This window comes from Hyperolius riggenbachi, chromosome 4, assembly GCF_040937935.1.
Source record: "Hyperolius riggenbachi isolate aHypRig1 chromosome 4, aHypRig1.pri, whole genome shotgun sequence".
Taxonomy (NCBI): Eukaryota; Metazoa; Chordata; class Amphibia; order Anura; family Hyperoliidae; genus Hyperolius; species Hyperolius riggenbachi.
In genome coordinates this window covers 25,091,373-25,116,037 of record NC_090649.1, presented here as the reverse complement: position 1 = coordinate 25,116,037, position 24,665 = coordinate 25,091,373, and the positions used below count along the sequence as shown (strand labels likewise).

The window sequence follows — 24,665 nt, the reverse complement described above, 5'->3', positions numbered from 1 at the left end:
GGAGATAGCACTCTCGCCCTTGTTGCTTTTTTTTTGTGCTCTGGACTGAGGTGCAGTGAGGCTAAAAAGGGGGAACTTGATGGCCACTGAGCTATGAAAGGATACCCCACAAGAGTCTTTTTTGGCCTTTGATCCTCAACCCTACCCATCTGAACTCTGTAACTCTTTCTAGCAAGCTGCCCGACTCCCCTTTTTTAATTGAGTCAGGGTAACAGTAATAGGTAATTACCCTGGCAGGTAGAAGCCCAAAAATGGTTTGCCAGAGATGTGGGCCGTTTTCCACTAAAGCGGTGGAGTAAGGAAGACGCTGTTGTATCATGGGATGCAAACGGGAAAGGGTCAACAAGAAAGACGGTGTGTTATCAACGTGACGTAAAAGTTCCTTCGAGCCGGAATTGAACCAGCGACCTAAGGATTACAGTTTTCTCAACATTTTGTCAATCTACAGTCCTCCGCTCTACCAGCTGAGCTATCGAAGGATACCCCAGCTAAGGTTTTGCCAGCCTTTGATCCTCATTCCTAGCGAGCGGAAGGTGCAGAAAATGAGTGTTTGTCTCTGGGGTTCAAGATGGAAAAGCATGTGTGTGAAGGATGCGGGCATCGATCCCGCTACCTCTCGCATGCTAAGCGAGCGCTCTACCATTTGAGCTAATCCCCCATCTACACACATCTGCGCAAGAGACGCGGGCGGATGAGCGGAACTGCGATGTCAGGGTTAACGATGGAACGCCACACAGTTTCATTGGAATGGAGGACTGTGTATTTTACAACATTTCTTTTGTCTTCACAGAGTGTTGAGCAAGGGGTCAACAAAAAGTAGGAATTTTAGAAAGGTTTGATACAACCGGTAAAAAGGAATCAGACTCCCAAAAGTGGAAGCAGACAAAACGGGTCGCTAGAGGTATTAAGTCAAATACAAAGCACTTTGTCTTCAAACAAAGTAGTGGGCTGCTGCCAATAAGGGTCGCTACTGACTTTAGTTCTTCTCCAATGACCTAGTAGATGGAATGGAAAGTGGGAGAAAGCACTCTTGCCCTTGTTGCTTTTTTTTTGTGCTCTGGACTGAGGTGCAGTGAGGCTAAAAAGGGGGAACTTGATGGCCACTGAGCTATGAAAGGATACCCCACAAGAGTCTTTTTTGGCCTTTGATCCTCAACCCTACCCAGCTGAACTCTGTAACTCTTTCTAGCAAGCTGCCCGACTCCCCTTTTTTAATTGAGTCAGGGTAACAGTAATAGGTAATTACCCTGGCAGGTAGAAGCCCAAAAATGGTTTGCCAGATATGTGGGCCGTTTTCCACTAAAGCGGTGGAGTAAGGAAGACGCTGTTGTATCATGGGATGCAAACGGGAAAGGGTCAACAAGAAAGACGGTGTGTTATCAACGTGACGTAAATGTTCCTTCGAGCCAGAATCGAACCAGCAACCTAAGGATTACAGTTTTCTCAACATTTTGTCAATCTACAGTCCTCCGCTCTACCAGCTGAGCTATCGAAGGATACCCCAGCTAAGGTTTTGCCAGCCTTTGATCCTCATTCCTAGCGAGCGGAAGGTGCAGAAAATGAGTGTTTGTCTCTGGGGTTCAAGATGGAAAAGCATGTGTGTGGAGGATGCAGGCATCGATCCCGCTACTTCTCGCATGCTAAGCGAGCGCTCTACCATTTGAGCTAATCCCCCATCTATACACATCTGCGCAAGAGACGCGGGCGGATGAGCGGAACTGCGATGTCAGAGTTAACGATGGAACGCCACACAGTTTCATTGGAATGGAGGACTGTGTATTTTACAACATTTCTTTTGTCTTCACAGAGTGTTGAGCAAGAGGTCAACAAAAAGTAGGAATTTTAGAAAGGTGTGATACAACCGGTAAAAAGTAATCAGACTCCCAAAAGTGGAAGCAGACAAAACGGGTCGCTAGAGGTATTAAGTCAAATACAAAGCACTTTGTCTTCAAACAAAGTAGTGGGCTGCTGCCAATAAGGGTCGCTACTGACTTTAGTTCTTCTCCAATGACCTAGTAGATGGAATGGAAAGTGGGAGAAAGCACTCTTGCCCTTGTTGCTTTTTTTTTGTGCTCTGGACTGAGGTGCAGTGAGGCTAAAAAGGGGGAACTTGATGGCCACTGAGCTATGAAAGGATACCCCACAAGAGTCTTTTTTGGCCTTTGATCCTCAACCCTACCCAGCTGAACTCTGTAACTCTTTCTAGCAAGCTGCCCGACTCCCCTTTTTTAATTGAGTCAGGGTAACAGTAATAGGTAATTACCCTGGCAGGTAGAAGCCCAAAAATGGTTTGCCAGAGATGTGGGCCGTTTTCCACTAAAGCGGTGGAGTAAGGAAGACGCTGTTGTATCATGGGATGCAAACGGGAAAGGGTCAACAAGAAAGACGGTGTGTTATCAACGTGACGTAAAAGTTCCTTCGAGCCGGAATCGAACCAGCGACCTAAGGATTACAGTTTTCTCAACATTTTGTCAATCTACAGTCCTCCGCTCTACCAGCTGAGCTATCGAAGGATACCCCAGCTAAGGTTTTGCCAGCCTTTGATCCTCATTCCTAGCGAGCGGAAGGTGCAGAAAATGAGTGTTTGTCTCTGGGGTTCAAGATGGAAAAGCATGTGTGTGGAGGATGCGGGCATCGATCCCGCTACCTCTCGCATGCTAAGCGAGCGCTCCACCATTTGAGCTAATCCCCCATCTATACACATCTGCGCAAGAGACGCGGGCGGATGAGCGGAACTGCGATGTCAGAGTTAACGATGGAACGCCACACAGTTTCATTGGAATGGAGGACTGTGTATTTTACAACATTTCTTTTGTCTTCACAGAGTGTTGAGCAAGGGGTCAACAAAAAGTAGGAATTTTAGAAAGGTGTGATACAACCGGTAAAAAGTAATCAGACTCCCAAAAGTGGAAGCAGACAAAACGGGTCGCTAGAGGTATTAAGTCAAATACAAAGCACTTTGTCTTCAAACAAAGTAGTGGGCTGCTGCCAATAAGGGTCGCTACTGACTTTAGTTCTTCTCCAATGACCTAGTAGATGGAATGGAAAGTGGGAGATAGCACTCTCGCCCTTGTTGCTTTTTTTTTGTGCTCTGGACTGAGGTGCAGTGAGGCTAAAAAGGGGGAACTTGATGGCCACTGAGCTATGAAAGGATACCCCACAAGAGTCTTTTTTGGCCTTTGATCCTCAACCCTACCCATCTGAACTCTGTAACTCTTTCTAGCAAGCTGCCCGACTCCCCTTTTTTAATTGAGTCAGGGTAACAGTAATAGGTAATTACCCTGGCAGGTAGAAGCCCAAAAATGGTTTGCCAGAGATGTGGGCCGTTTTCCACTAAAGCGGTGGAGTAAGGAAGACGCTGTTGTATCATGGGATGCAAACGGGAAAGGGTCAACAAGAAAGACGGTGTGTTATCAACGTGACGTAAAAGTTCCTTCGAGCCGGAATTGAACCAGCGACCTAAGGATTACAGTTTTCTCAACATTTTGTCAATCTACAGTCCTCCGCTCTACCAGCTGAGCTATCGAAGGATACCCCAGCTAAGGTTTTGCCAGCCTTTGATCCTCATTCCTAGCGAGCGGAAGGTGCAGAAAATGAGTGTTTGTCTCTGGGGTTCAAGATGGAAAAGCATGTGTGTGAAGGATGCGGGCATCGATCCCGCTACCTCTCGCATGCTAAGCGAGCGCTCTACCATTTGAGCTAATCCCCCATCTACACACATCTGCGCAAGAGACGCGGGCGGATGAGCGGAACTGCGATGTCAGGGTTAACGATGGAACGCCACACAGTTTCATTGGAATGGAGGACTGTGTATTTTACAACATTTCTTTTGTCTTCACAGAGTGTTGAGCAAGGGGTCAACAAAAAGTAGGAATTTTAGAAAGGTTTGATACAACCGGTAAAAAGGAATCAGACTCCCAAAAGTGGAAGCAGACAAAACGGGTCGCTAGAGGTATTAAGTCAAATACAAAGCACTTTGTCTTCAAACAAAGTAGTGGGCTGCTGCCAATAAGGGTCGCTACTGACTTTAGTTCTTCTCCAATGACCTAGTAGATGGAATGGAAAGTGGGAGAAAGCACTCTTGCCCTTGTTGCTTTTTTTTTGTGCTCTGGACTGAGGTGCAGTGAGGCTAAAAAGGGGGAACTTGATGGCCACTGAGCTATGAAAGGATACCCCACAAGAGTCTTTTTTGGCCTTTGATCCTCAACCCTACCCAGCTGAACTCTGTAACTCTTTCTAGCAAGCTGCCCGACTCCCCTTTTTTAATTGAGTCAGGGTAACAGTAATAGGTAATTACCCTGGCAGGTAGAAGCCCAAAAATGGTTTGCCAGATATGTGGGCCGTTTTCCACTAAAGCGGTGGAGTAAGGAAGACGCTGTTGTATCATGGGATGCAAACGGGAAAGGGTCAACAAGAAAGACGGTGTGTTATCAACGTGACGTAAATGTTCCTTCGAGCCAGAATCGAACCAGCAACCTAAGGATTACAGTTTTCTCAACATTTTGTCAATCTACAGTCCTCCGCTCTACCAGCTGAGCTATCGAAGGATACCCCAGCTAAGGTTTTGCCAGCCTTTGATCCTCATTCCTAGCGAGCGGAAGGTGCAGAAAATGAGTGTTTGTCTCTGGGGTTCAAGATGGAAAAGCATGTGTGTGGAGGATGCAGGCATCGATCCCGCTACTTCTCGCATGCTAAGCGAGCGCTCTACCATTTGAGCTAATCCCCCATCTATACACATCTGCGCAAGAGACGCGGGCGGATGAGCGGAACTGCGATGTCAGAGTTAACGATGGAACGCCACACAGTTTCATTGGAATGGAGGACTGTGTATTTTACAACATTTCTTTTGTCTTCACAGAGTGTTGAGCAAGGGGTCAACAAAAAGTAGGAATTTTAGAAAGGTGTGATACAACCGGTAAAAAGTAATCAGACTCCCAAAAGTGGAAGCAGACAAAACGGGTCGCTAGAGGTATTAAGTCAAATACAAAGCACTTTGTCTTCAAACAAAGTAGTGGGCTGCTGCCAATAAGGGTCGCTACTGACTTTAGTTCTTCTCCAATGACCTAGTAGATGGAATGGAAAGTGGGAGAAAGCACTCTTGCCCTTGTTGCTTTTTTTTTGTGCTCTGGACTGAGGTGCAGTGAGGCTAAAAAGGGGGAACTTGATGGCCACTGAGCTATGAAAGGATACCCCACAAGAGTCTTTTTTGGCCTTTGATCCTCAACCCTACCCAGCTGAACTCTGTAACTCTTTCTAGCAAGCTGCCCGACTCCCCTTTTTTAATTGAGTCAGGGTAACAGTAATAGGTAATTACCCTGGCAGGTAGAAGCCCAAAAATGGTTTGCCAGAGATGTGGGCCGTTTTCCACTAAAGCGGTGGAGTAAGGAAGACGCTGTTGTATCATGGGATGCAAACGGGAAAGGGTCAACAAGAAAGACGGTGTGTTATCAACGTGACGTAAAAGTTCCTTCGAGCCGGAATCGAACCAGCGACCTAAGGATTACAGTTTTCTCAACATTTTGTCAATCTACAGTCCTCCGCTCTACCAGCTGAGCTATCGAAGGATACCCCAGCTAAGGTTTTGCCAGCCTTTGATCCTCATTCCTAGCGAGCGGAAGGTGCAGAAAATGAGTGTTTGTCTCTGGGGTTCAAGATGGAAAAGCATGTGTGTGGAGGATGCGGGCATCGATCCCGCTACCTCTCGCATGCTAAGCGAGCGCTCTACCATTTGAGCTAATCCCCCATCTATACACATCTGCGCAAGAGACGCGGGCGGATGAGCGGAACTGCGATGTCAGAGTTAACGATGGAACGCCACACAGTTTCATTGGAATGGAGGACTGTGTATTTTACAACATTTCTTTTGTCTTCACAGAGTGTTGAGCAAGGGGTCAACAAAAAGTAGGAATTTTAGAAAGGTGTGATACCACCGGTAAAAAGTAATCAGACTCCCAAAAGTGGAAGCAGACAAAACGGGTCGCTAGAGGTATTAAGTCAAATACAAAGCACTTTGTCTTCAAACAAAGTAGTGGGCTGCTGCCAATAAGGGTCGCTACTGACTTTAGTTCTTCTCCAATGACCTAGTAGATGGAATGGAAAGTGGGAGAAAGCACTCTTGCCCTTGTTGCTTTTTTTTGTGCTCTGGACTGAGGTGCAGTGAGGCTAAAAAGGGGGAACTTGATGGCCACTGAGCTATGAAAGGATACCCCACAAGAGTCTTTTTTGGCCTTTGATCCTCAACCCTACCCAGCTGAACTCTGTAACTCTTTCTAGCAAGCTGCCCGACTCCCCTTTTTTAATTGAGTCAGGGTAACAGTAATAGGTAATTACCCTGGCAGGTAGAAGCCCAAAAATGGTTTGCCAGAGATGTGGGCCGTTTTCCACTAAAGCGGTGGAGTAAGGAAGACGCTGTTGTATCATGGGATGCAAACGGGAAAGGGTCAACAAGAAAGACGGTGTGTTATCAACGTGACGTAAAAGTTCCTTCGAGCCGGAATCGAACCAGCGACCTAAGGATTACAGTTTTCTCAACATTTTGTCAATCTACAGTCCTCCGCTCTACCAGCTGAGCTATCGAAGGATACCCCAGCTAAGGTTTTGCCAGCCTTTGATCCTCATTCCTAGCGAGCGGAAGGTGCAGAAAATGAGTGTTTGTCTCTGGGGTTCAAGATGGAAAAGCATGTGTGTGGAGGATGCGGGCATCGATCCCGCTACCTCTCGCATGCTAAGCGAGCGCTCTACCATTTGAGCTAATCCCCCATCTATACACATCTGCGCAAGAGACGCGGGCGGATGAGCGGAACTGCGATGTCAGAGTTAACGATGGAACGCCACACAGTTTCATTGGAATGGAGGACTGTGTATTTTACAACATTTCTTTTGTCTTCACAGAGTGTTGAGCAAGGGGTCAACAAAAAGTAGGAATTTTAGAAAGGTGTGATACAACCGGTAAAAAGTAAACAGACTCCCAAAAGTGGAAGCAGACAAAACGGGTCGCTAGAGGTATTAAGTCAAATACAAAGCACTTTGTCTTCAAACAAAGTAGTGGGCTGCTGCCAATAAGGGTCGCTACTGACTTTAGTTCTTCTCCAATGACCTAGTAGATGGAATGGAAAGTGGGAGAAAGCACTCTTGCCTTTGTTGCTTTTTTTTGTGTGCTCTGGACTGAGGTGCAGTGAGGCTAAAAAGGGGGAACTTGATGGCCACTGAGCTATGAAAGGATACCCCACAAGAGTCTTTTTTGGCCTTTGATCCTCAACCCTACCCAGCTGAACTCTGTAACTCTTTCTAGCAAGCTGCCCGACTCCCCTTTTTTAATTGAGTCAGGGTAACAGTAATAGGTAATTACCCTGGTAGGTAGAAGCCCAAAAATGGTTTGCCAGAGATGTGGGCCGTTTTCTACTAAAGCGGTGGAGTAAGGAAGACGCTGTTGTATCATGGGATGCAAATGGGAAAGGGTCAACAAGAAAGACGGTGTGTTATCAACGTGACGTAAAAGTTCCTTCGAGCCGGAATCGAACCAGCGACCTAAGGATTACAGTTTTCTCAACATTTTGTCAATCTACAGTCCTCCGCTCTACCAGCTGAGCTATCGAAGGATACACCAGCTAAGGTTTTGCCAGCCTTTGATCCTCATTCCTAGCGAGCGGAAGGTGCAGAAAATGAGTGTTTGTCTCTGGGGTTCAAGATGGAAAAGCATGTGTGTGGAGGATGCGGGCATCGATCCCGCTACCTCTCGCATGCTAAGCGAGCGCTCTACCATTTGAGCTAATCCCCCATCTATACACATCTGCGCAAGAGACGCGGGCGGATGAGCGGAACTGCGATGTCAGAGTTAACGATGGAACGCCACACAGTTTCATTGGAATGGAGGACTGTGTATTTTACAACATTTCTTTTGTCTTCACAGAGTGTTGAGCAAGGGGTCAACAAAAAGTAGGAATTTTAGAAAGGTGTGATACAACCGGTAAAAAGTAATCAGACTCCCAAAAGTGGAAGCAGACAAAACGGGTCGCTAGAGGTATTAAGTCAAATACAAAGCACTTTGTCTTCAAACAAAGTAGTGGGCTGCTGCCAATAAGGGTCGCTACTGACTTTAGTTCTTCTCCAATGACCTAGTAGATGGAATGGAAAGTGGGAGATAGCACTCTCGCCCTTGTTGCTTTTTTTTTGTGCTCTGGACTGAGGTGCAGTGAGGCTAAAAAGGGGGAACTTGATGGCCACTGAGCTATGAAAGGATACCCCACAAGAGTCTTTTTTGGCCTTTGATCCTCAACCCTACCCATCTGAACTCTGTAACTCTTTCTAGCAAGCTGCCCGACTCCCCTTTTTTAATTGAGTCAGGGTAACAGTAATAGGTAATTACCCTGGCAGGTAGAAGCCCAAAAATGGTTTGCCAGAGATGTGGGCCGTTTTCCACTAAAGCGGTGGAGTAAGGAAGACGCTGTTGTATCATGGGATGCAAACGGGAAAGGGTCAACAAGAAAGACGGTGTGTTATCAACGTGACGTAAAAGTTCCTTCGAGCCGGAATCGAACCAGCGACCTAAGGATTACAGTTTTCTCAACATTTTGTCAATCTACAGTCCTCCGCTCTACCAGCTGAGCTATCGAAGGATACACCAGCTAAGGTTTTGCCAGCCTTTGATCCTCATTCCTAGCGAGCGGAAGGTGCAGAAAATGAGTGTTTGTCTCTGGGGTTCAAGATGGAAAAGCATGTGCGTGAAGGATGCGGGCATCGATCCCGCTACCTCTCGCATGCTAAGCGAGCGCTCTACCATTTGAGCTAATCCCCCATCTACACACATCTGCGCAAGAGACGCGGGCGGATGAGCGGAACTGCGATGTCAGGGTTAACGATGGAACGCCACACAGTTTCATTGGAATGGAGGACTGTGTATTTTACAACATTTCTTTTGTCTTCACAGAGTGTTGAGCAAGGGGTCAACAAAAAGTAGGAATTTTAGAAAGGTGTGATACAACCGGTAAAAAGGAATCAGACTCCCAAAAGTGGAAGCAGACAAAACGGGTCGCTAGAGGTATTAAGTCAAATACAAAGCACTTTGTCTTCAAACAAAGTAGTGGGCTGCTGCCAATAAGGGTCGCTACTGACTTTAGTTCTTCTCCAATGCCCTAGTAGATGAAATGGAAAGTGGGAGATAGCACTCTTGCCCTTGTTGCTTTTTTTTTGTGCTCTGGACTGAGGTGCAGTGAGGCTAAAAAGGGGGAACTTGATGGCCACAGAGCTATGAAAGGATACCCCACAAGAGTCTTTTTTGGCCTTTGATCCTCAACCCTACCCAGCTGAACTCTGTAACTCTTTCTAGCAAGCTGCCCGACTCCCCTTTTTTAATTGAGTCAGGGTAACAGTAATAGGTAATTACCCTGGCAGGTAGAAGCCCAAAAATGGTTTGCCAGAGACGTGGGCCGTTTTCCACTAAAGCGGTGGAGTAAGGAAGACGCTGTTGTATCATGGGATGCAAACGGGAAAGGGTCAACAAGAAAGACGGTGTGTTATCAACGTGACGTAAAAGTTCCTTCGAGCCGGAATCGAACCAGCGACCTAAGGATTACAGTTTTCTCAACATTTTGTCAATCTACAGTCCTCCGCTCTACCAGCTGAGCTATCGAAGGATACCCCAGCTAAGGTTTTGCCAGCCTTTGATCCTCATTCCTAGCGAGCGGAAGGTGCAGAAAATGAGTGTTTGTCTCTGGGGTTCAAGATGGAAAAGCATGTGTGTGGAGGATGCGGGCATCGATCCCGCTACCTCTCGCATGCTAAGCGAGCGCTCTACCATTTGAGCTAATCCCCCATCTATACACATCTGCGCAAGAGACGCGGGCGGATGAGCGGAACTGCGATGTCAGAGTTAACGATGGAACGCCACACAGTTTCATTGGAATGGAGGACTGTGTATTTTACAACATTTCTTTTGTCTTCACAGAGTGTTGAGCAAGGGGTCAACAAAAAGTAGGAATTTTAGAAAGGTGTGATACAACCGGTAAAAAGTAATCAGACTCCCAAAAGTGGAAGCAGACAAAACGGGTCGCTAGAGGTATTAAGTCAAATACAAAGCACTTTGTCTTCAAACAAAGTAGTGGGCTGCTGCCAATAAGGGTCGCTACTGACTTTAGTTCTTCTCCAATGACCTAGTAGATGGAATGGAAAGTGGGAGATAGCACTCTCGCCCTTGTTGCTTTTTTTTTGTGCTCTGGACTGAGGTGCAGTGAGGCTAAAAAGGGGGAACTTGATGGCCACTGAGCTATGAAAGGATACCCCACAAGAGTCTTTTTTGGCCTTTGATCCTCAACCCTACCCATCTGAACTCTGTAACTCTTTCTAGCAAGCTGCCCGACTCCCCTTTTTTAATTGAGTCAGGGTAACAGTAAAAGGTAATTACCCTGGCAGGTAGAAGCCCAAAAATGGTTTGCCAGAGATGTGGGCCGTTTTCCACTAAAGCGGTGGAGTAAGGAAGACGCTGTTGTATCATGGGATGCAAACGGGAAAGGGTCAACAAGAAAGACGGTGTGTTATCAACGTGACGTAAAAGTTCCTTCGAGCCGGAATTGAACCAGCGACCTAAGGATTAGAGTTTTCTCAACATTTTGTCAATCTACAGTCCTCCGCTCTACCAGCTGAGCTATCGAAGGATACCCCATCTAAGGTTTTGCCAGCCTTTGATCCTCATTCCTAGCGAGCGGAAGGTGCAGAAAATGAGTGTTTGTCTCTGGGGTTCAAGATGGAAAAGCATGTGCGTGAAGGATGCGGGCATCGATCCCGCTACCTCTCGCATGCTAAGCGAGCGCTCTACCATTTGAGCTAATCCCCCATCTACACACATCTGCGCAAGAGACGCGGGCGGATGAGCGGAACTGCGATGTCAGGGTTAACGATGGAACGCCACACAGTTTCATTGGAATGGAGGACTGTGTATTTTACAACATTTCTTTTGTCTTCACAGAGTGTTGAGCAAGGGGTCAACAAAAAGTAGGAATTTTAGAAAGGTGTGATATAACCGGTAAAAAGGAATCAGACTCCCAAAAGTGGAAGCAGACAAAACGGGTCGCTAGAGGTATTAAGTCAAATACAAAGCACTTTGTCTTCAAACAAAGTAGTGGGCTGCTGCCAATAAGGGTCGCTACTGACTTTAGTTCTTCTCCAATGCCCTAGTAGATGAAATGGAAAGTGGGAGATAGCACTCTTGCCCTTGTTGCTTTTTTTTTGTGCTCTGGACTGAGGTGCAGTGAGGCTAAAAAGGGGGAACTTGATGGCCACAGAGCTATGAAAGGATACCCCACAAGAGTCTTTTTTGGCCTTTGATCCTCAACCCTACCCAGCTGAACTCTGTAACTCTTTCTAGCAAGCTGCCCGACTCCCCTTTTTTAATTGAGTCAGGGTAACAGTAATAGGTAATTACCCTGGCAGGTAGAAGCCCAAAAATGGTTTGCCAGAGACGTGGGCCGTTTTCCACTAAAGCGGTGGAGTAAGGAAGACGCTGTTGTATCATGGGATGCAAACGGGAAAGGGTCAACAAGAAAGACGGTGTGTTATCAACGTGACGTAAAAGTTCCTTCGAGCCGGAATCGAACCAGCGACCTAAGGATTACAGTTTTCTCAACATTTTGTCAATCTACAGTCCTCCGCTCTACCAGCTGAGCTATCGAAGGATACCCCAGCTAAGGTTTTGCCAGCCTTTGATCCTCATTCCTAGCGAGCGGAAGGTGCAGAAAATGAGTGTTTGTCTCTGGGGTTCAAGATGGAAAAGCATGTGTGTGGAGGATGCGGGCATCGATCCCGCTACCTCTCGCATGCTAAGCGAGCGCTCTACCATTTGAGCTAATCCCCCATCTATACACATCTGCGCAAGAGACGCGGGCGGATGAGCGGAACTGCGATGTCAGAGTTAACGATGGAACGCCACACAGTTTCATTGGAATGGAGGACTGTGTATTTTACAACATTTCTTTTGTCTTCACAGAGTGTTGAGCAAGGGGTCAACAAAAAGTAGGAATTTTAGAAAGGTGTGATACAACCGGTAAAAAGTAATCAGACTCCCAAAAGTGGAAGCAGACAAAACGGGTCGCTAGAGGTATTAAGTCAAATACAAAGCACTTTGTCTTCAAACAAAGTAGTGGGCTGCTGCCAATAAGGGTCGCTACTGACTTTAGTTCTTCTCCAATGACCTAGTAGATGGAATGGAAAGTGGGAGAAAGCACTCTTGCCCTTGTTGCTTTTTTTGTGTGCTCTGGACTGAGGTGCAGTGAGGCTAAAAAGGGGGAACTTGATGGCCACTGAGCTATGAAAGGATACCCCACAAGAGTCTTTTTTGGCCTTTGATCCTCAACCCTACCCAGCTGAACTCTGTAACTCTTTCTAGCAAGCTGCCCGACTCCCCTTTTTTAATTGAGTCAGGGTAACAGTAATAGGTAATTACCCTGGCAGGTAGAAGCCCAAAAATGGTTTGCCAGAGATGTGGGCCGTTTTCCACTAAAGCGGTGGAGTAAGGAAGACGCTGTTGTATCATGGGATGCAAACGGGAAAGGGTCAACAAGAAAGACAGTGTGTTATCAACGTGACGTAAAAGTTCCTTCGAGCCGGAATCGAACCAGCGACCTAAGGATTACAGTTTTCTCAACATTTTGTCAATCTACAGTCCTCCGCTCTACCAGCTGAGCTATCGAAGGATACCCCAGCTAAGGTTTTGCCAGCCTTTGATCCTCATTCCTAGCGAGCGGAAGGTGCAGAAAATGAGTGTTTGTCTCTGGGGTTCAAGATGGAAAAGCATGTGTGTGGAGGATGCGGGCATCGATCCCGCTACCTCTCGCATGCTAAGCGAGCGCTCTACCATTTGAGCTAATCCCCCATCTATACCCATCTGCGCAAGAGACGCGGGCGGATGAGCGGAACTGCGATGTCAGAGTTAACGATGGAACGCCACACAGTTTCATTGGAATGGAGGACTGTGTATTTTACAACATTTCTTTTGTCTTCACAGAGTGTTGAGCAAGGGGTCAACAAAAAGTAGGAATTTTAGAAAGGTGTGATACAACCGGTAAAAAGTAATCAGACTCCCAAAAGTGGAAGCAGACAAAACGGGTCGCTAGAGGTATTAAGTCAAATACAAAGCACTTTGTCTTCAAACAAAGTAGTGGGCTGCTGCCAATAAGGGTCGCTACTGACTTTAGTTCTTCTCCAATGCCCTAGTAGATGAAATGGAAAGTGGGAGATAGCACTCTTGCCCTTGTTGCTTTTTTTTTGTGCTCTGGACTGAGGTGCAGTGAGGCTAAAAAGGGGGAACTTGATGGCCACTGAGCTATGAAAGGATACCCCACAAGAGTCTTTTTTGGCCTTTGATCCTCAACCCTACCCAGCTTAACTCTGTAACTCTTTCTAGCAAGCTGCCCGACTCCCCTTTTTTAATTGAGTCAGGGTAACAGTAATAGGTAATTACCCTGGCAGGTAGAAGCCCAAAAATGGTTTGCCAGAGATGTGGGCCGTTTTCCACTAAAGCGGTGGAGTAAGGAAGACGCTGTTGTATCATGGGATGCAAACGGGAAAGGGTCAACAAGAAAGACGGTGTGTTATCAACGTGACGTAAAAGTTCCTTCGAGCCGGAATCGAACCAGCGACCTAAGGATTACAGTTTTCTCAACATTTTGTCAATCTACAGTCCTCCGCTCTACCAGCTGAGCTATCGAAGGATACCCCAGCTAAGGTTTTGCCAGCCTTTGATCCTCATTCCTAGCGAGCGGAAGGTGCAGAAAATGAGTGTTTGTCTCTGGGGTTCAAGATGGAAAAGCATGTGTGTGGAGGATGCGGGCATCGATCCCGCTACCTCTCGCATGCTAAGCGAGCGCTCTACCATTTGAGCTAATCCCCCATCTACACACATCTGCGCAAGAGACGCGGGCGGATGAGCGGAACTGCGATGTCAGAGTTAACGATGGAACGCCACACAGTGTCATTGGAATGGAGGACTGTGTATTTTACAACATTTCTTTTGTCTTCACAGAGTGTTGAGCAAGGGGTCAACAAAAAGTAGGAATTTTAGAAAGGTGTGATACAACCGGTAAAAAGTAATCAGACTCCCAAAAGTGGAAGCAGACAAAACGGGTCGCTAGAGGTATTAAGTCAAATACAAAGCACTTTGTCTTCAAACAAAGTAGTGGGCTGCTGCCAATAAGGGTCGCTACTGACTTTAGTTCTTCTCCAATGACCTAGTAGATGGAATGGAAAGTGGGAGAAAGCACTCTTGCCCTTGTTGCTTTTTTTTTGTGCTCTGGACTGAGGTGCAGTGAGGCTAAAAAGGGGGAACTTGATGGCCACTGAGCTATGAAAGGATACCCCACAAGAGTCTTTTTTGGCCTTTGATCCTCAACCCTACCCAGCTGAACTCTGTAACTCTTTCTAGCAAGCTGCCAGACTCCCCTTTTTTAATTGAGTCAGGGTAACAGTAATAGGTAATTACCCTGGCAGGTAGAAGCCCAAAAATGGTTTGCCAGAGATGTGGGCCGTTTTCCACTAAAGCGGCGGAGTAAGGAAGACGCTGTTGTATCATGGGATGCAAACGGGAAAGGGTCAACAAGAAAGACGGTGTGTTATCAACGTGACGTAAAAGTTCCTTCGAGCCGGAATCGAACCAGCGACCTAAGGATTACAGTTTTCTCAACATTTTGTCAATCTACAGTCCTCCGCTCTACCAGCTGAGCTATCGAAGGATACCCCAGCTAAGGTTTTGCCAGCCTTTGATCCTCATTCCTAGCGAGCGGAAGGTGCAGAAAATGAGTGTTTGTCTCTGGGGTTCAAGATGGAAAAGCATGTGTGTGGAGGATGCGGGCATCGATCCCGCTACCTCTCGCATGCTAAGCGAGCGCTCTACCATTTGAGCTAATCCCCCATCTATACACATCTGCGCAAGAGACGCGGGCGGATGAGCGGAACTGCGATGTCAGAGTTAACGATGGAACGCCACACAGTTTCATTGGAATGGAGGACTGTGTATTTTACAACATTTCTTTTGTCTTCACAGAGTGTTGAGCAAGGGGTCAACAAAAAGTAGGAATTTTAGAAAGGTGTGATACAACCGGTAAAAAGTAATCAGACTCCCAAAAGTGGAAGCAGACAAAACGGGTCGCTAGAGGTATTAAGTCAAATACAAAGCACTTTTTCTTCAAACAAAGTAGTGGGCTGCTGCCAATAAGGGTCGCTACTGACTTTAGTTCTTCTCCAATGACCTAGTAGATGGAATGGAAAGTGGGAGAAAGCACTCTTGCCCTTGTTGCTTTTTTTTGTGTGCTCTGGACTGAGGTGCAGTGAGGCTAAAAAGGGGGAACTTGATGGCCACTGAGCTATGAAAGGATACCCCACAAGAGTCTTTTTTGGCCTTTGATCCTCAACCCTACCCAGCTGAACTCTGTAACTCTTTCTAGCAAGCTGCCCGACTCCCCTTTTTTAATTGAGTCAGGGTAACAGTAATAGGTAATTACCCTGGCAGGTAGAAGCCTAAAAATGGTTTGCCAGAGATGTGGGCCGTTTTCCACTAAAGCGGTGGAGTAAGGAAGACGCTGTTGTATCATGGGATGCAAACGGGAAAGGGTCAACAAGAAAGACGGTGTGTTATCAACGTGACGTAAAAGTTCCTTCGAGCCGGAATCGAACCAGCGACCTAAGGATTACAGTTTTCTCAACATTTTGTCAATCTACAGTCCTCCGCTCTACCAGCTGAGCTATCGAAGGATACCCCAGCTGAGGTTTTGCCAGCCTTTGATCCTCATTCCTAGCGAGCGGAAGGTGCAGAAAATGAGTGTTTGTCTCTGGGGTTCAAGATGGAAAAGCATGTGTGTGGAGGATGCGGGCATCGATCCCGCTACCTCTCGCATGCTAAGCGAGCGCTCTACCATTTGAGCTAATCCCCCATCTATACACATCTGCGCAAGAGACGCGGGCAGATGAGCGGAACTGCGATGTCAGAGTTAACGATGGAACGCCACACAGTTTCATTGGAATGGAGGACTGTGTATTTTACAACATTTCTTTTGTCTTCACAGAGTGTTGAGCAAGGGGTCAACAAAAAGTAGGAATTTTAGAAAGGTGTGATACAACCGGTAAAAAGTAATCAGACTCCCAAAAGTGGAAGCAGACAAAACGGGTCGCTAGAGGTATTAAGTCAAATACAAAGCACTTTGTCTTCAAACAAAGTAGTGGGCTGCTGCCAATAAGGGTCGCTACTGACTTTAGTTCTTCTTCAATGACCTAGTAGATGGAATGGAAAGTGGGAAAAAGCACTCTTGCCCTTGTTGCTTTTTTTTTTGTGCTCTGGACTGAGGTGCAGTGAGGCTAAAAAGGGGGAACTTGATGGCCACTGAGCTATGAAAGGATACCCCACAAGAGTCTTTTTTGGCCTTTGATCCTCAACCCTACCCAGCTGAACTCTGTAACTCTTTCTAGCAAGCTGCCCGACTCCCCTTTTTTAATTGAGTCAGGGTAACAGTAATAGGTAATTACCCTGGCAGGTAGAAGCCTAAAAATGGTTTGCCAGAGATGTGGGCCGTTTTCCACTAAAGCGGTGGAGTAAGGAAGACGCTGTTGTATCATGGGATGCAAACGGGAAAGGGTCAACAAGAAAGACGGTGTGTTATCAACGTGACGTAAAAGTTCCTTCGAGCCGGAATCGAACCAGCAACCTAAGGATTACAGTTTTCTCAACATTTTGTCAATCTACAGTCCTCCGCTCTACCAGCTGAGCTATCGAAGGATACCCCAGCTAAGGTTTTGCCAGCCTTTGATCCTCATTCCTAGCGAGCGGAAGGTGCAGAAAATGAGTGTTTGTCTCTGGGGTTCAAGATGGAAAAGCATGTGTGTGGAGGATGCGGGCATCGATCCCGCTACCTCTCGCATGCTAAGCGAGCACTCTACCATTTGAGCTAATCCCCCATCTATACACATCTGCGCAAGAGACGCGGGCGGATGAGCGGAACTGCGATGTCAGAGTTAACGATGGAACGCCACACAGTTTCATTGGAATGGAGGACTGTGTATTTTACAACATTTCTTTTGTCTTCACAGAGTGTTGAGCAAGGGGTCAACAAAAAGTAGGAATTTTAGAAAGGTGTGATACAACCGGTAAAAAGTAATCAGACTCCCAAAAGTGGAAGCAGACAAAACGGGTCGCTAGAGGTATTAAGTCAAATACAAAGCACTTTGTCTTCAAACAAAGTAGTGGGCTGCTGCCAATAAGGGTCACTACTGACTTTAGTTCTTCTCCAATGACCTAGTAGATGGAATGGAAAGTGGGAGAAAGCACTCTTGCCCTTGTTGCTTTTTTTTTTGTGCTCTGGACTGAGGTGCAGTGAGGCTAAAAAGGGGGAACTTGATGGCCACTGAGCTATGAAAGGATACCCCACAAGAGTCTTTTTTGGCCTTTGATCCTCAACCCTACCCAGCTGAACTCTGTAACTCTTTCTAGCAAGCTGCCCGACTCCCCTTTTTTAATTGAGTCAGGGTAACAGTAATAGGTAATTACCCTGGCAGGTAGAAGCCCAAAAATGGTTTGCCAGAGATGTGGGCCGTTTTCCACTAAAGCGGTGGAGTAAGGAAGACGCTGTTGTATCATGGGATGCAAACGGGAAAGGGTCAACAAGAAAGACGGTGTGTTATCAACGTGACGTAAAAGTTCCTTCGAGCCGGAATCGAACCAGCGACCTAAGGATTACAGTTTTCTCAACATTTTGTCAATCTACAGTCCTCCGCTCTACCAGCTGAGCTATCGAAGGATACCCCAGCTAAGGTTTTGCCAGCCTTTGATCCTCATTCCTAGCGAGCGGAAGGTGCAGAAAATGAGTGTTTGTCTCTGGGGTTCAAGATGGAAAAGCATGTGTGTGGAGGATGAGGGCATCGATCCCGCTACCTCTCGCATGCTAAGCGAGCGCTCTACCATTTGAGCTAATCCCCCATCTATACACATCTGCGCAAGAGACGCGGGCGGATGAGCGGAACTGCGATGTCAGAGTTAACGATGGAACGCCACACAGTTTCATTGGAATGGAGGACTGTGTATTTTACAACATTTCTTTTGTCTTCACAGAGTGTTGAGCAAGGGGTCAACAAAAAGTAGGAATTTTAGAAAGGTGTGATACAACCGGTAAAAAGTAATCAGACTCCCAAAAGTGGAAGCAGACAAAACGGGTCGCTAGAGGTATTAAGTCAAATACAAAGCACTTTGTCTTCAAACAAAGTAGTGGGCTGCTGCCAATAAGGGTCGCTACTGACTTTAGTTCTTCTCCAATGACCTAGTAGATGGAATGGAAAGTGGGAGATAGCACTCTTGCCCTTGTTGCTTTTTTTTTGTGCTCTGGACTGAGGTGCAGTGAGGCTAAAAAGGGGGAACTTGATGGCCACTGAGCTATGAAAGGATACCCCACAAGAGTCTTTTTTGGCCTTTGATCCTCAACCCTACCCAGCTGAACTCTGTAACTCTTTCTAGCAAGCTGCCCGACTCCCCTTTTTTAATTGAGTCAGGGTAACAGTAATGGGTAATTACCCTGGCAGGTAGAAGCCCAAAAATGGTTTGCCAGAGATGTGGGCCGTTTTCCACTAAAGCGGTGGAGTAAGGAAGACGCTGTTGTATCATGGGATGCAAACGGGAAAGGGTCAACAAGAAAGACGGTGTGTTATCAACGTGACGTAAAAGTTCCTTCGAGCCGGAATCGAACCAGCGACCTAAGGATTACAGTTTTCTCAACATTTTGTCAATCTACAGTCCTCCGCTCTACCAGCTGAGCTATCGAAGGATACCCCAGCTAAGGTTTTGCCAGCCTTTGATCCTCATTCCTAGCGAGCGGAAGGTGCAGAAAATGAGTGTTTGTCTCTGGGGTTCAAGATGGAAAAGCATGTGTGTGGAGGATGCGGGCATCGATCCCACTACCTCTCGCATGCTAAGCGAGCGCTCTACCATTTGAGCTAATCCCCCATCTATACACATCTGCGCAAGAGACGCGGGCGGATGAGCGGAACTGCGATGTCAGAGTTAACGATGGAACGCCACACAGTTTCATTGGAATGGAGGACTGTGTATTTTACAACATTTCTTTTGTCTTCACAGAGTGTTGAGCAAGGGGTCAACAAAAAGTAGGAATTTTAGAAAGGTGTGATACAACCGGTAAAAAGTAATCAGACTCCCAAAAGTGGAAGCAGACAAAACGGGTCGCTAGAGGTATTAAGTCAAATACAAAGCACTTTGTCTTCAAACAAAGTAGTGGGCTGCTGCCAATAAGGGTCGCTACTGACTTTAGTTCTTCTCCAATGACCTAGTAGATGGAATGGAAAGTGGGAGAAAGCACTCTTGCCCTTGTTGCTTTTTTTTGTGCTCTGGACTGAGGTGCAGTGAGGCTAAAAAGGGGGAACTTGATGGCCACTGAGCTATGAAAGGATACCCCACAAGAGTCTTTTTTGGCCTTTGATCCTCAACCCTACCCAGCTGAACTCTGTAACTCTTTCTAGCAAGCTGCCCGACTCCCCTTTTTTAATTGAGTCAGGGTAACAGTAATAGGTAATTACCCTGGCAGGTAGAAGCCCAAAAATGGTTTGCCAGAGATGTGGGCCGTTTTCCACTAAAGCGGTGGAGTAAGGAAGACGCTGTTGTATCATGGGATGCAAACGGGAAAGGGTCAACAAGAAAGACGGTGTGTTATCAACGTGACGTAAAAGTTCCTTCGAGCCGGAATCTAACCAGCGACCTAAGGATTACAGTTTTCTCAACATTTTGTCAATCTACAGTCCTCCGCTCTACCAGCTGAGCTATCGAAGGATACCCCAGCTAAGGTTTTGCCAGCCTTTGATCCTCATTCCTAGCGAGCGGAAGGTGCAGAAAATGAGTGTTTGTCTCTGGGGTTCAAGATGGAAAAGCATGTGTGTGGAGGATGCGGGCATCGATCCCACTACCTCTCGCATGCTAAGCGAGCGCTCTACCATTTGAGCTAATCCCCCATCTATACACATCTGCGCAAGAGACGCGGGCGGATGAGCGGAACTGCGATGTCAGAGTTAACGATGGAACGCCACACAGTTTCATTGGAATGGAGGACTGTGTATTTTACAACATTTCTTTTGTCTTCACAGAGTGTTGAGCAAGGGGTCAACAAAAAGTAGGAATTTTAGAAAGGTGTGATACAACCGGTAAAAAGTAATCAGACTCCCAAAAGTGGAAGCAGACAAAACGGGTCGCTAGAGGTATTAAGTCAAATACAAAGCACTTTGTCTTCAAACAAAGTAGTGGGCTGCTGCCAATAAGGGTCGCTACTGACTTTAGTTCTTCTCCAATGACCTAGTAGATGGAATGGAAAGTGGGAGAAAGCACTCTTGCCCTTGTTGCTTTTTTTTGTGCTCTGGACTGAGGTGCAGTGAGGCTAAAAAGGGGGAACTTGATGGCCACTGAGCTATGAAAGGATACCCCACAAGAGTCTTTTTTGGCCTTTGATCCTCAACCCTACCCAGCTGAACTCTGTAACTCTTTCTAGCAAGCTGCCCGACTCCCCTTTTTTAATTGAGTCAGGGTAACAGTAATAGGTAATTACCCTGGCAGGTAGAAGCCCAAAAATGGTTTGCCAGAGATGTGGGCCGTTTTCCACTAAAGCGGTGGAGTAAGGAAGACGCTGTTGTATCATGGGATGCAAACGGGAAAGGGTCAACAAGAAAGACGGTGTGTTATCAACGTGACGTAAAAGTTCCTTCGAGCCGGAATCGAACCAGCGACCTAAGGATTACAGTTTTCTCAACATTTTGTCAATCTACAGTCCTCCGCTCTACCAGCTGAGCTATCGAAGGATACCCCAGCTAAGGTTTTGCCAGCCTTTGATCCTCATTCCTAGCGAGCGGAAGGTGCAGAAAATGAGTGTTTGTCTCTGGGGTTCAAGATGGAAAAGCATGTGTGTGGAGGATGCGGGCATCGATCCCGCTACCTCTCGCATGCTAAGCGAGCGCTCTACCATTTGAGCTAATCCCCCATCTATACACATCTGCGCAAGAGACGCGGGCAGATGAGCGGAACTGCGATGTCAGAGTTAACGATGGAACGCCACACAGTTTCATTGGAATGGAGGACTGTGTATTTTACAACATTTCTTTTGTCTTCACAGAGTGTTGAGCAAGGGGTCAACAAAAAGTAGGAATTTTAGAAAGGTGTGATACAACCGGTAAAAAGTAAGCAGACTCCCAAAAGTGGAAGCAGACAAAACGGGTCGCTAGAGGTATTAAGTCAAATACAAAGCACTTTGTCTTCAAACAAAGTAGTGGGCTGCTGCCAATAAGGGTCGCTACTGACTTTAGTTCTTCTCCAATGACCTAGTAGATGGAATGGAAAGTGGGAGATAGCACTCTTGCCCTTGTTGCTTTTTTTTTGTGCTCTGGACTGAGGTGCAGTGAGGCTAAAAAGGGGGAACTTGATGGCCACTGAGCTATGAAAGGATACCCCACAAGAGTCTTTTTTGGTCTTTGATCCTCAACCCTACCCAGCTGAACTCTGTAACTCTTTCTAGCAAGCTGCCCGACTCCCCTTTTTTAATTGAGTCAGGGTAACAGTAATGGGTAATTACCCTGGCAGGTAGAAGCCCAAAAATGGTTTGCCAGAGATGTGGGCCGTTTTCCACTAAAGCGGTGGAGTAAGGAAGACGCTGTTGTATCATGGGATGCAAACGGGAAAGGGTCAACAAGAAAGACGGTGTGTTATCAACGTGACGTAAAAGTTCCTTCGAGCCGGAATCGAACCAGCGACCTAAGGATTACAGTTTTCTCAACATTTTGTCAATCTACAGTCCTCCGCTCTACCAGCTGAGCTATCGAAGGATACCCCAGCTAAGGTTTTGCCAGCCTTCGATCCTCATTCCTAGCGAGCGGAAGGTGCAGAAAATGAGTGTTTGTCTCTGGGGTTCAAGATGGAAAAGCATGTGTGTGGAGGATGCGGGCATCGATCCCACTACCTCTCGCATGCTAAGCGAGCGCTCTACCATTTGAGCTAATCCCCCATCTATACACATCTGCGCAAGAGACGCGGGCGGATGAGCGGAACTGCGATGTCAGAGTTAACGATGGAACGCCACACAGTTTCATTGGAATGGAGGACTGTGTATTTTACAACATTTCTTTTGTCTTCACAGAGTGTTGAGCAAGGGGTCAACAAAAAGTAGGAATTTTAGAAAGGTGTGATACAACCGGTAAAAAGTAATCAGACTCCCAAAAGTGGAAGCAGACAAAACGGGTCGCTAGAGGTATTAAGTCAAATACAAAGCACTTTGTCTTCAAACAAAGTAGTGGGCTGCTGCCAATAAGGGTCGCTACTGACTTTAGTTCTTCTCCAATGACCTAGTAGATGGAATGGAAAGTGGGAGAAAGCACTCTTGCCCTTGTTGCTTTTTTTTTGTGCTCTGGACTGAGGTGCAGTGAGGCTAAAAAGGGGGAACTTGATGGCCACTGAGCTATGAAAGGATACCCCACAAGAGTCTTTTTTGGCCTTTGATCCTCAACCCTACCCAGCTGAACTCTGTAACTCTTTCTAGCAAGCTGCCCGACTCCCCTTTTTTAATTGAGTCAGGGTAACAGTAATAGGTAATTACCCTGGCAGGTAGAAGCCCAAAAATGGTTTGCCAGAGATGTGGGCCGTTTTCCACTAAAGCGGTGGAGTAAGGAAGACGCTGTTGTATCATGGGATGCAAACGGGAAAGGGTCAACAAGAAAGACGGTGTGTTATCAACGTGACGTAAAAGTTCCTTCGAGCCGGAATCGAACCAGCGACCTAAGGATTACAGTTTTCTCAACATTTTGTCAATCTACAGTCCTCCGCTCTACCAGCTGAGCTATCGAAGGATACCCCAGCTAAGGTTTTGCCAGCCTTTGATCCTCATTCCTAGCGAGCGGAAGGTGCAGAAAATGAGTGTTTGTCTCTGGGGTTCAAGATGGAAAAGCATGTGTGTGGAGGATGCGGGCATCGATCCCGCTACCTCTCGCATGCTAAGCGAGCGCTCTACCATTTGAGCTAATCCCCCATCTATACACATCTGCGCAAGAGACGTGGGCGGATGAGCGGAACTGCGATGTCAGAGTTAACGATGGAACGCCACACAGTTTCATTGGAATGGAGGACTGTGTATTTTACAACATTTCTTTTGTCTTCACAGAGTGTTGAGCAAGGGGTCAACAAAAAGTAGGAATTTTAGAAAGGTGTGATACAACCGGTAAAAAGTAAGCAGACTCCCAAAAGTGGAAGCAGACAAAACGGGTCGCTAGAGGTATTAAGTCAAATACAAAGCACTTTGTCTTCAAACAAAGTAGTGGGCTGCTGCCAATAAGGGTCGCTACTGACTTTAGTTCTTCTCCAATGACCTAGTAGATGGAATGGAAAGTGGGAGAAAGCACTCTTGCCCTTGTTGCTTTTTTTTTTGTGCTCTGGACTGAGGTGCAGTGAGGCTAAAAAGGGGGAACTTGATGGCCACTGAGCTATGAAAGGATACCCCACAAGAGTCTTTTTTGGCCTTTGATCCTCAACCCTACCCAGCTGAACTCTGTAACTCTTTCTAGCAAGCTGCCCGACTCCCCTTTTTTAATTGAGTCAGGGTAACAGTAATAGGTAATTACCCTGGCAGGTAGAAGCCCAAAAATGGTTTGCCAGAGATGTGGGCCGTTTTCCACTAAAGCGGTGGAGTAAGGAAGACGCTGTTGTATCATGGGATGCAAACGGGAAAGGGTCAACAAGAAAGACGGTGTGTTATCAACGTGACGTAAAAGTTCCTTCGAGCCGGAATCGAACCAGCGACCTAAGGATTACAGTTTTCTCAACATTTTGTCAATCTACAGTCCTCCGCTCTACCAGCTGAGCTATCGAAGAATACCCCAGCTAAGGTTTTGCCAGCCTTTGATCCTCATTCCTAGCGAGCGGAAGGTGCAGAAAATGAGTGTTTGTCTCTGGGGTTCAAGATGGAAAAGCATGTGTGTGGAGGATGAGGGCATCGATCCCGCTACCTCTCGCATGCTAAGCGAGCGCTCTACCATTTGAGCTAATCCCCCATCTATACACATCTGCGCAAGAGACGCGGGCGGATGAGCGGAACTGCGATGTCAGAGTTAACGATGGAACGCCACACAGTTTCATTGGAATGGAAGACTGTGTATTTTACAACATTTCTTTTGTCTTCACAGAGTGTTGAGCAAGGGGTCAACAAAAAGTAGGAATTTTAGAAAGGTGTGATACAACCGGTAAAAAGTAATCAGACTCCCAAAAGTGGAAGCAGACAAAACGGGTCGCTAGAGGTATTAAGTCAAATACAAAGCACTTTGTCTTCAAACAAAGTAGTGGGCTGCTGCCAATAAGGGTCGCTACTGACTTTAGTTCTTCTCCAATGACCTAGTAGATGGAATGGAAAGTGGGAGAAAGCACTCTTGCCCTTGTTGCTTTTTTTTTGTGCTCTGGACTGAGGTGCAGTGAGGCTAAAAAGGGGGAACTTGATGGCCACTGAGCTATGAAAGGATACCCCACAAGAGTCTTTTTTGGCCTTTGATCCTCAACCCTACCCAGCTGAACTCTGTAACTCTTTCTAGCAAGCTGCCCGACTCCCCTTTTTTAATTGAGTCAGGGTAACAGTAATAGGTAATTACCCTGGCAGGTAGAAGCCCAAAAATGG

General features: G+C 46.6%; 41 non-coding genes across 41 annotated transcripts; all 41 read right to left on the bottom strand.

Annotated features, from left to right (window-relative positions):
* Positions 1–380: 380 nt before the first annotated feature.
* On the bottom strand, positions 381–479 carry TRNAY-GUA (transfer RNA tyrosine (anticodon GUA)). Its single transcript has 2 exons — positions 443–479; positions 381–416 (listed from the first exon to the last, which is right to left on the bottom strand). It is a non-coding gene; the product is annotated as a tRNA-Tyr (tRNA).
* Positions 480–585: 106 nt separating this feature from the next.
* On the bottom strand, positions 586–658 carry TRNAA-AGC (transfer RNA alanine (anticodon AGC)). Its single transcript has one exon. It is a non-coding gene; the product is annotated as a tRNA-Ala (tRNA).
* Positions 659–2,414: 1,756 nt separating this feature from the next.
* On the bottom strand, positions 2,415–2,513 carry TRNAY-GUA (transfer RNA tyrosine (anticodon GUA)). Its single transcript has 2 exons — positions 2,477–2,513; positions 2,415–2,450 (listed from the first exon to the last, which is right to left on the bottom strand). It is a non-coding gene; the product is annotated as a tRNA-Tyr (tRNA).
* A 918-nt stretch (positions 2,514–3,431) lies between these two features.
* On the bottom strand, positions 3,432–3,530 carry TRNAY-GUA (transfer RNA tyrosine (anticodon GUA)). Its single transcript has 2 exons — positions 3,494–3,530; positions 3,432–3,467 (listed from the first exon to the last, which is right to left on the bottom strand). It is a non-coding gene; the product is annotated as a tRNA-Tyr (tRNA).
* Positions 3,531–3,636: 106 nt separating this feature from the next.
* On the bottom strand, positions 3,637–3,709 carry TRNAA-AGC (transfer RNA alanine (anticodon AGC)). The gene has a single exon. It is a non-coding gene; the product is annotated as a tRNA-Ala (tRNA).
* A 1,756-nt stretch (positions 3,710–5,465) lies between these two features.
* TRNAY-GUA (transfer RNA tyrosine (anticodon GUA)) lies at positions 5,466–5,564 on the bottom strand. Its single transcript has 2 exons — positions 5,528–5,564; positions 5,466–5,501 (listed from the first exon to the last, which is right to left on the bottom strand). It is a non-coding gene; the product is annotated as a tRNA-Tyr (tRNA).
* Positions 5,565–5,670: 106 nt separating this feature from the next.
* On the bottom strand, positions 5,671–5,743 carry TRNAA-AGC (transfer RNA alanine (anticodon AGC)). The gene has a single exon. It is a non-coding gene; the product is annotated as a tRNA-Ala (tRNA).
* Positions 5,744–6,481: 738 nt separating this feature from the next.
* TRNAY-GUA (transfer RNA tyrosine (anticodon GUA)) lies at positions 6,482–6,580 on the bottom strand. The gene is made up of 2 exons: positions 6,544–6,580; positions 6,482–6,517 (listed from the first exon to the last, which is right to left on the bottom strand). It is a non-coding gene; the product is annotated as a tRNA-Tyr (tRNA).
* A 106-nt stretch (positions 6,581–6,686) lies between these two features.
* On the bottom strand, positions 6,687–6,759 carry TRNAA-AGC (transfer RNA alanine (anticodon AGC)). Its single transcript has one exon. It is a non-coding gene; the product is annotated as a tRNA-Ala (tRNA).
* Positions 6,760–7,499: 740 nt separating this feature from the next.
* On the bottom strand, positions 7,500–7,598 carry TRNAY-GUA (transfer RNA tyrosine (anticodon GUA)). Its single transcript has 2 exons — positions 7,562–7,598; positions 7,500–7,535 (listed from the first exon to the last, which is right to left on the bottom strand). It is a non-coding gene; the product is annotated as a tRNA-Tyr (tRNA).
* Positions 7,599–7,704: 106 nt separating this feature from the next.
* Positions 7,705–7,777, bottom strand: TRNAA-AGC (transfer RNA alanine (anticodon AGC)). The gene has a single exon. It is a non-coding gene; the product is annotated as a tRNA-Ala (tRNA).
* A 739-nt stretch (positions 7,778–8,516) lies between these two features.
* On the bottom strand, positions 8,517–8,615 carry TRNAY-GUA (transfer RNA tyrosine (anticodon GUA)). The gene is made up of 2 exons: positions 8,579–8,615; positions 8,517–8,552 (listed from the first exon to the last, which is right to left on the bottom strand). It is a non-coding gene; the product is annotated as a tRNA-Tyr (tRNA).
* Positions 8,616–8,721: 106 nt separating this feature from the next.
* Positions 8,722–8,794, bottom strand: TRNAA-AGC (transfer RNA alanine (anticodon AGC)). The gene has a single exon. It is a non-coding gene; the product is annotated as a tRNA-Ala (tRNA).
* A 739-nt stretch (positions 8,795–9,533) lies between these two features.
* TRNAY-GUA (transfer RNA tyrosine (anticodon GUA)) lies at positions 9,534–9,632 on the bottom strand. The gene is made up of 2 exons: positions 9,596–9,632; positions 9,534–9,569 (listed from the first exon to the last, which is right to left on the bottom strand). It is a non-coding gene; the product is annotated as a tRNA-Tyr (tRNA).
* A 106-nt stretch (positions 9,633–9,738) lies between these two features.
* On the bottom strand, positions 9,739–9,811 carry TRNAA-AGC (transfer RNA alanine (anticodon AGC)). Its single transcript has one exon. It is a non-coding gene; the product is annotated as a tRNA-Ala (tRNA).
* A 739-nt stretch (positions 9,812–10,550) lies between these two features.
* TRNAY-GUA (transfer RNA tyrosine (anticodon GUA)) lies at positions 10,551–10,649 on the bottom strand. The gene is made up of 2 exons: positions 10,613–10,649; positions 10,551–10,586 (listed from the first exon to the last, which is right to left on the bottom strand). It is a non-coding gene; the product is annotated as a tRNA-Tyr (tRNA).
* A 106-nt stretch (positions 10,650–10,755) lies between these two features.
* TRNAA-AGC (transfer RNA alanine (anticodon AGC)) lies at positions 10,756–10,828 on the bottom strand. Its single transcript has one exon. It is a non-coding gene; the product is annotated as a tRNA-Ala (tRNA).
* Positions 10,829–11,567: 739 nt separating this feature from the next.
* Positions 11,568–11,666, bottom strand: TRNAY-GUA (transfer RNA tyrosine (anticodon GUA)). The gene is made up of 2 exons: positions 11,630–11,666; positions 11,568–11,603 (listed from the first exon to the last, which is right to left on the bottom strand). It is a non-coding gene; the product is annotated as a tRNA-Tyr (tRNA).
* Positions 11,667–11,772: 106 nt separating this feature from the next.
* TRNAA-AGC (transfer RNA alanine (anticodon AGC)) lies at positions 11,773–11,845 on the bottom strand. The gene has a single exon. It is a non-coding gene; the product is annotated as a tRNA-Ala (tRNA).
* A 739-nt stretch (positions 11,846–12,584) lies between these two features.
* On the bottom strand, positions 12,585–12,683 carry TRNAY-GUA (transfer RNA tyrosine (anticodon GUA)). The gene is made up of 2 exons: positions 12,647–12,683; positions 12,585–12,620 (listed from the first exon to the last, which is right to left on the bottom strand). It is a non-coding gene; the product is annotated as a tRNA-Tyr (tRNA).
* Positions 12,684–12,789: 106 nt separating this feature from the next.
* TRNAA-AGC (transfer RNA alanine (anticodon AGC)) lies at positions 12,790–12,862 on the bottom strand. The gene has a single exon. It is a non-coding gene; the product is annotated as a tRNA-Ala (tRNA).
* Positions 12,863–13,601: 739 nt separating this feature from the next.
* TRNAY-GUA (transfer RNA tyrosine (anticodon GUA)) lies at positions 13,602–13,700 on the bottom strand. Its single transcript has 2 exons — positions 13,664–13,700; positions 13,602–13,637 (listed from the first exon to the last, which is right to left on the bottom strand). It is a non-coding gene; the product is annotated as a tRNA-Tyr (tRNA).
* Positions 13,701–13,806: 106 nt separating this feature from the next.
* Positions 13,807–13,879, bottom strand: TRNAA-AGC (transfer RNA alanine (anticodon AGC)). The gene has a single exon. It is a non-coding gene; the product is annotated as a tRNA-Ala (tRNA).
* Positions 13,880–14,618: 739 nt separating this feature from the next.
* On the bottom strand, positions 14,619–14,717 carry TRNAY-GUA (transfer RNA tyrosine (anticodon GUA)). Its single transcript has 2 exons — positions 14,681–14,717; positions 14,619–14,654 (listed from the first exon to the last, which is right to left on the bottom strand). It is a non-coding gene; the product is annotated as a tRNA-Tyr (tRNA).
* Positions 14,718–14,823: 106 nt separating this feature from the next.
* Positions 14,824–14,896, bottom strand: TRNAA-AGC (transfer RNA alanine (anticodon AGC)). Its single transcript has one exon. It is a non-coding gene; the product is annotated as a tRNA-Ala (tRNA).
* Positions 14,897–15,636: 740 nt separating this feature from the next.
* Positions 15,637–15,735, bottom strand: TRNAY-GUA (transfer RNA tyrosine (anticodon GUA)). The gene is made up of 2 exons: positions 15,699–15,735; positions 15,637–15,672 (listed from the first exon to the last, which is right to left on the bottom strand). It is a non-coding gene; the product is annotated as a tRNA-Tyr (tRNA).
* Positions 15,736–15,841: 106 nt separating this feature from the next.
* Positions 15,842–15,914, bottom strand: TRNAA-AGC (transfer RNA alanine (anticodon AGC)). The gene has a single exon. It is a non-coding gene; the product is annotated as a tRNA-Ala (tRNA).
* A 740-nt stretch (positions 15,915–16,654) lies between these two features.
* On the bottom strand, positions 16,655–16,753 carry TRNAY-GUA (transfer RNA tyrosine (anticodon GUA)). The gene is made up of 2 exons: positions 16,717–16,753; positions 16,655–16,690 (listed from the first exon to the last, which is right to left on the bottom strand). It is a non-coding gene; the product is annotated as a tRNA-Tyr (tRNA).
* Positions 16,754–16,859: 106 nt separating this feature from the next.
* On the bottom strand, positions 16,860–16,932 carry TRNAA-AGC (transfer RNA alanine (anticodon AGC)). Its single transcript has one exon. It is a non-coding gene; the product is annotated as a tRNA-Ala (tRNA).
* A 740-nt stretch (positions 16,933–17,672) lies between these two features.
* On the bottom strand, positions 17,673–17,771 carry TRNAY-GUA (transfer RNA tyrosine (anticodon GUA)). Its single transcript has 2 exons — positions 17,735–17,771; positions 17,673–17,708 (listed from the first exon to the last, which is right to left on the bottom strand). It is a non-coding gene; the product is annotated as a tRNA-Tyr (tRNA).
* A 918-nt stretch (positions 17,772–18,689) lies between these two features.
* Positions 18,690–18,788, bottom strand: TRNAY-GUA (transfer RNA tyrosine (anticodon GUA)). Its single transcript has 2 exons — positions 18,752–18,788; positions 18,690–18,725 (listed from the first exon to the last, which is right to left on the bottom strand). It is a non-coding gene; the product is annotated as a tRNA-Tyr (tRNA).
* Positions 18,789–18,894: 106 nt separating this feature from the next.
* TRNAA-AGC (transfer RNA alanine (anticodon AGC)) lies at positions 18,895–18,967 on the bottom strand. The gene has a single exon. It is a non-coding gene; the product is annotated as a tRNA-Ala (tRNA).
* Positions 18,968–19,705: 738 nt separating this feature from the next.
* TRNAY-GUA (transfer RNA tyrosine (anticodon GUA)) lies at positions 19,706–19,804 on the bottom strand. Its single transcript has 2 exons — positions 19,768–19,804; positions 19,706–19,741 (listed from the first exon to the last, which is right to left on the bottom strand). It is a non-coding gene; the product is annotated as a tRNA-Tyr (tRNA).
* Positions 19,805–19,910: 106 nt separating this feature from the next.
* TRNAA-AGC (transfer RNA alanine (anticodon AGC)) lies at positions 19,911–19,983 on the bottom strand. Its single transcript has one exon. It is a non-coding gene; the product is annotated as a tRNA-Ala (tRNA).
* A 738-nt stretch (positions 19,984–20,721) lies between these two features.
* TRNAY-GUA (transfer RNA tyrosine (anticodon GUA)) lies at positions 20,722–20,820 on the bottom strand. The gene is made up of 2 exons: positions 20,784–20,820; positions 20,722–20,757 (listed from the first exon to the last, which is right to left on the bottom strand). It is a non-coding gene; the product is annotated as a tRNA-Tyr (tRNA).
* Positions 20,821–20,926: 106 nt separating this feature from the next.
* TRNAA-AGC (transfer RNA alanine (anticodon AGC)) lies at positions 20,927–20,999 on the bottom strand. Its single transcript has one exon. It is a non-coding gene; the product is annotated as a tRNA-Ala (tRNA).
* A 739-nt stretch (positions 21,000–21,738) lies between these two features.
* On the bottom strand, positions 21,739–21,837 carry TRNAY-GUA (transfer RNA tyrosine (anticodon GUA)). The gene is made up of 2 exons: positions 21,801–21,837; positions 21,739–21,774 (listed from the first exon to the last, which is right to left on the bottom strand). It is a non-coding gene; the product is annotated as a tRNA-Tyr (tRNA).
* Positions 21,838–21,943: 106 nt separating this feature from the next.
* TRNAA-AGC (transfer RNA alanine (anticodon AGC)) lies at positions 21,944–22,016 on the bottom strand. Its single transcript has one exon. It is a non-coding gene; the product is annotated as a tRNA-Ala (tRNA).
* Positions 22,017–22,755: 739 nt separating this feature from the next.
* Positions 22,756–22,854, bottom strand: TRNAY-GUA (transfer RNA tyrosine (anticodon GUA)). The gene is made up of 2 exons: positions 22,818–22,854; positions 22,756–22,791 (listed from the first exon to the last, which is right to left on the bottom strand). It is a non-coding gene; the product is annotated as a tRNA-Tyr (tRNA).
* Positions 22,855–22,960: 106 nt separating this feature from the next.
* TRNAA-AGC (transfer RNA alanine (anticodon AGC)) lies at positions 22,961–23,033 on the bottom strand. The gene has a single exon. It is a non-coding gene; the product is annotated as a tRNA-Ala (tRNA).
* A 739-nt stretch (positions 23,034–23,772) lies between these two features.
* TRNAY-GUA (transfer RNA tyrosine (anticodon GUA)) lies at positions 23,773–23,872 on the bottom strand. Its single transcript has 2 exons — positions 23,836–23,872; positions 23,773–23,809 (listed from the first exon to the last, which is right to left on the bottom strand). It is a non-coding gene; the product is annotated as a tRNA-Tyr (tRNA).
* Positions 23,873–24,665: the final 793 nt, after the last annotated feature.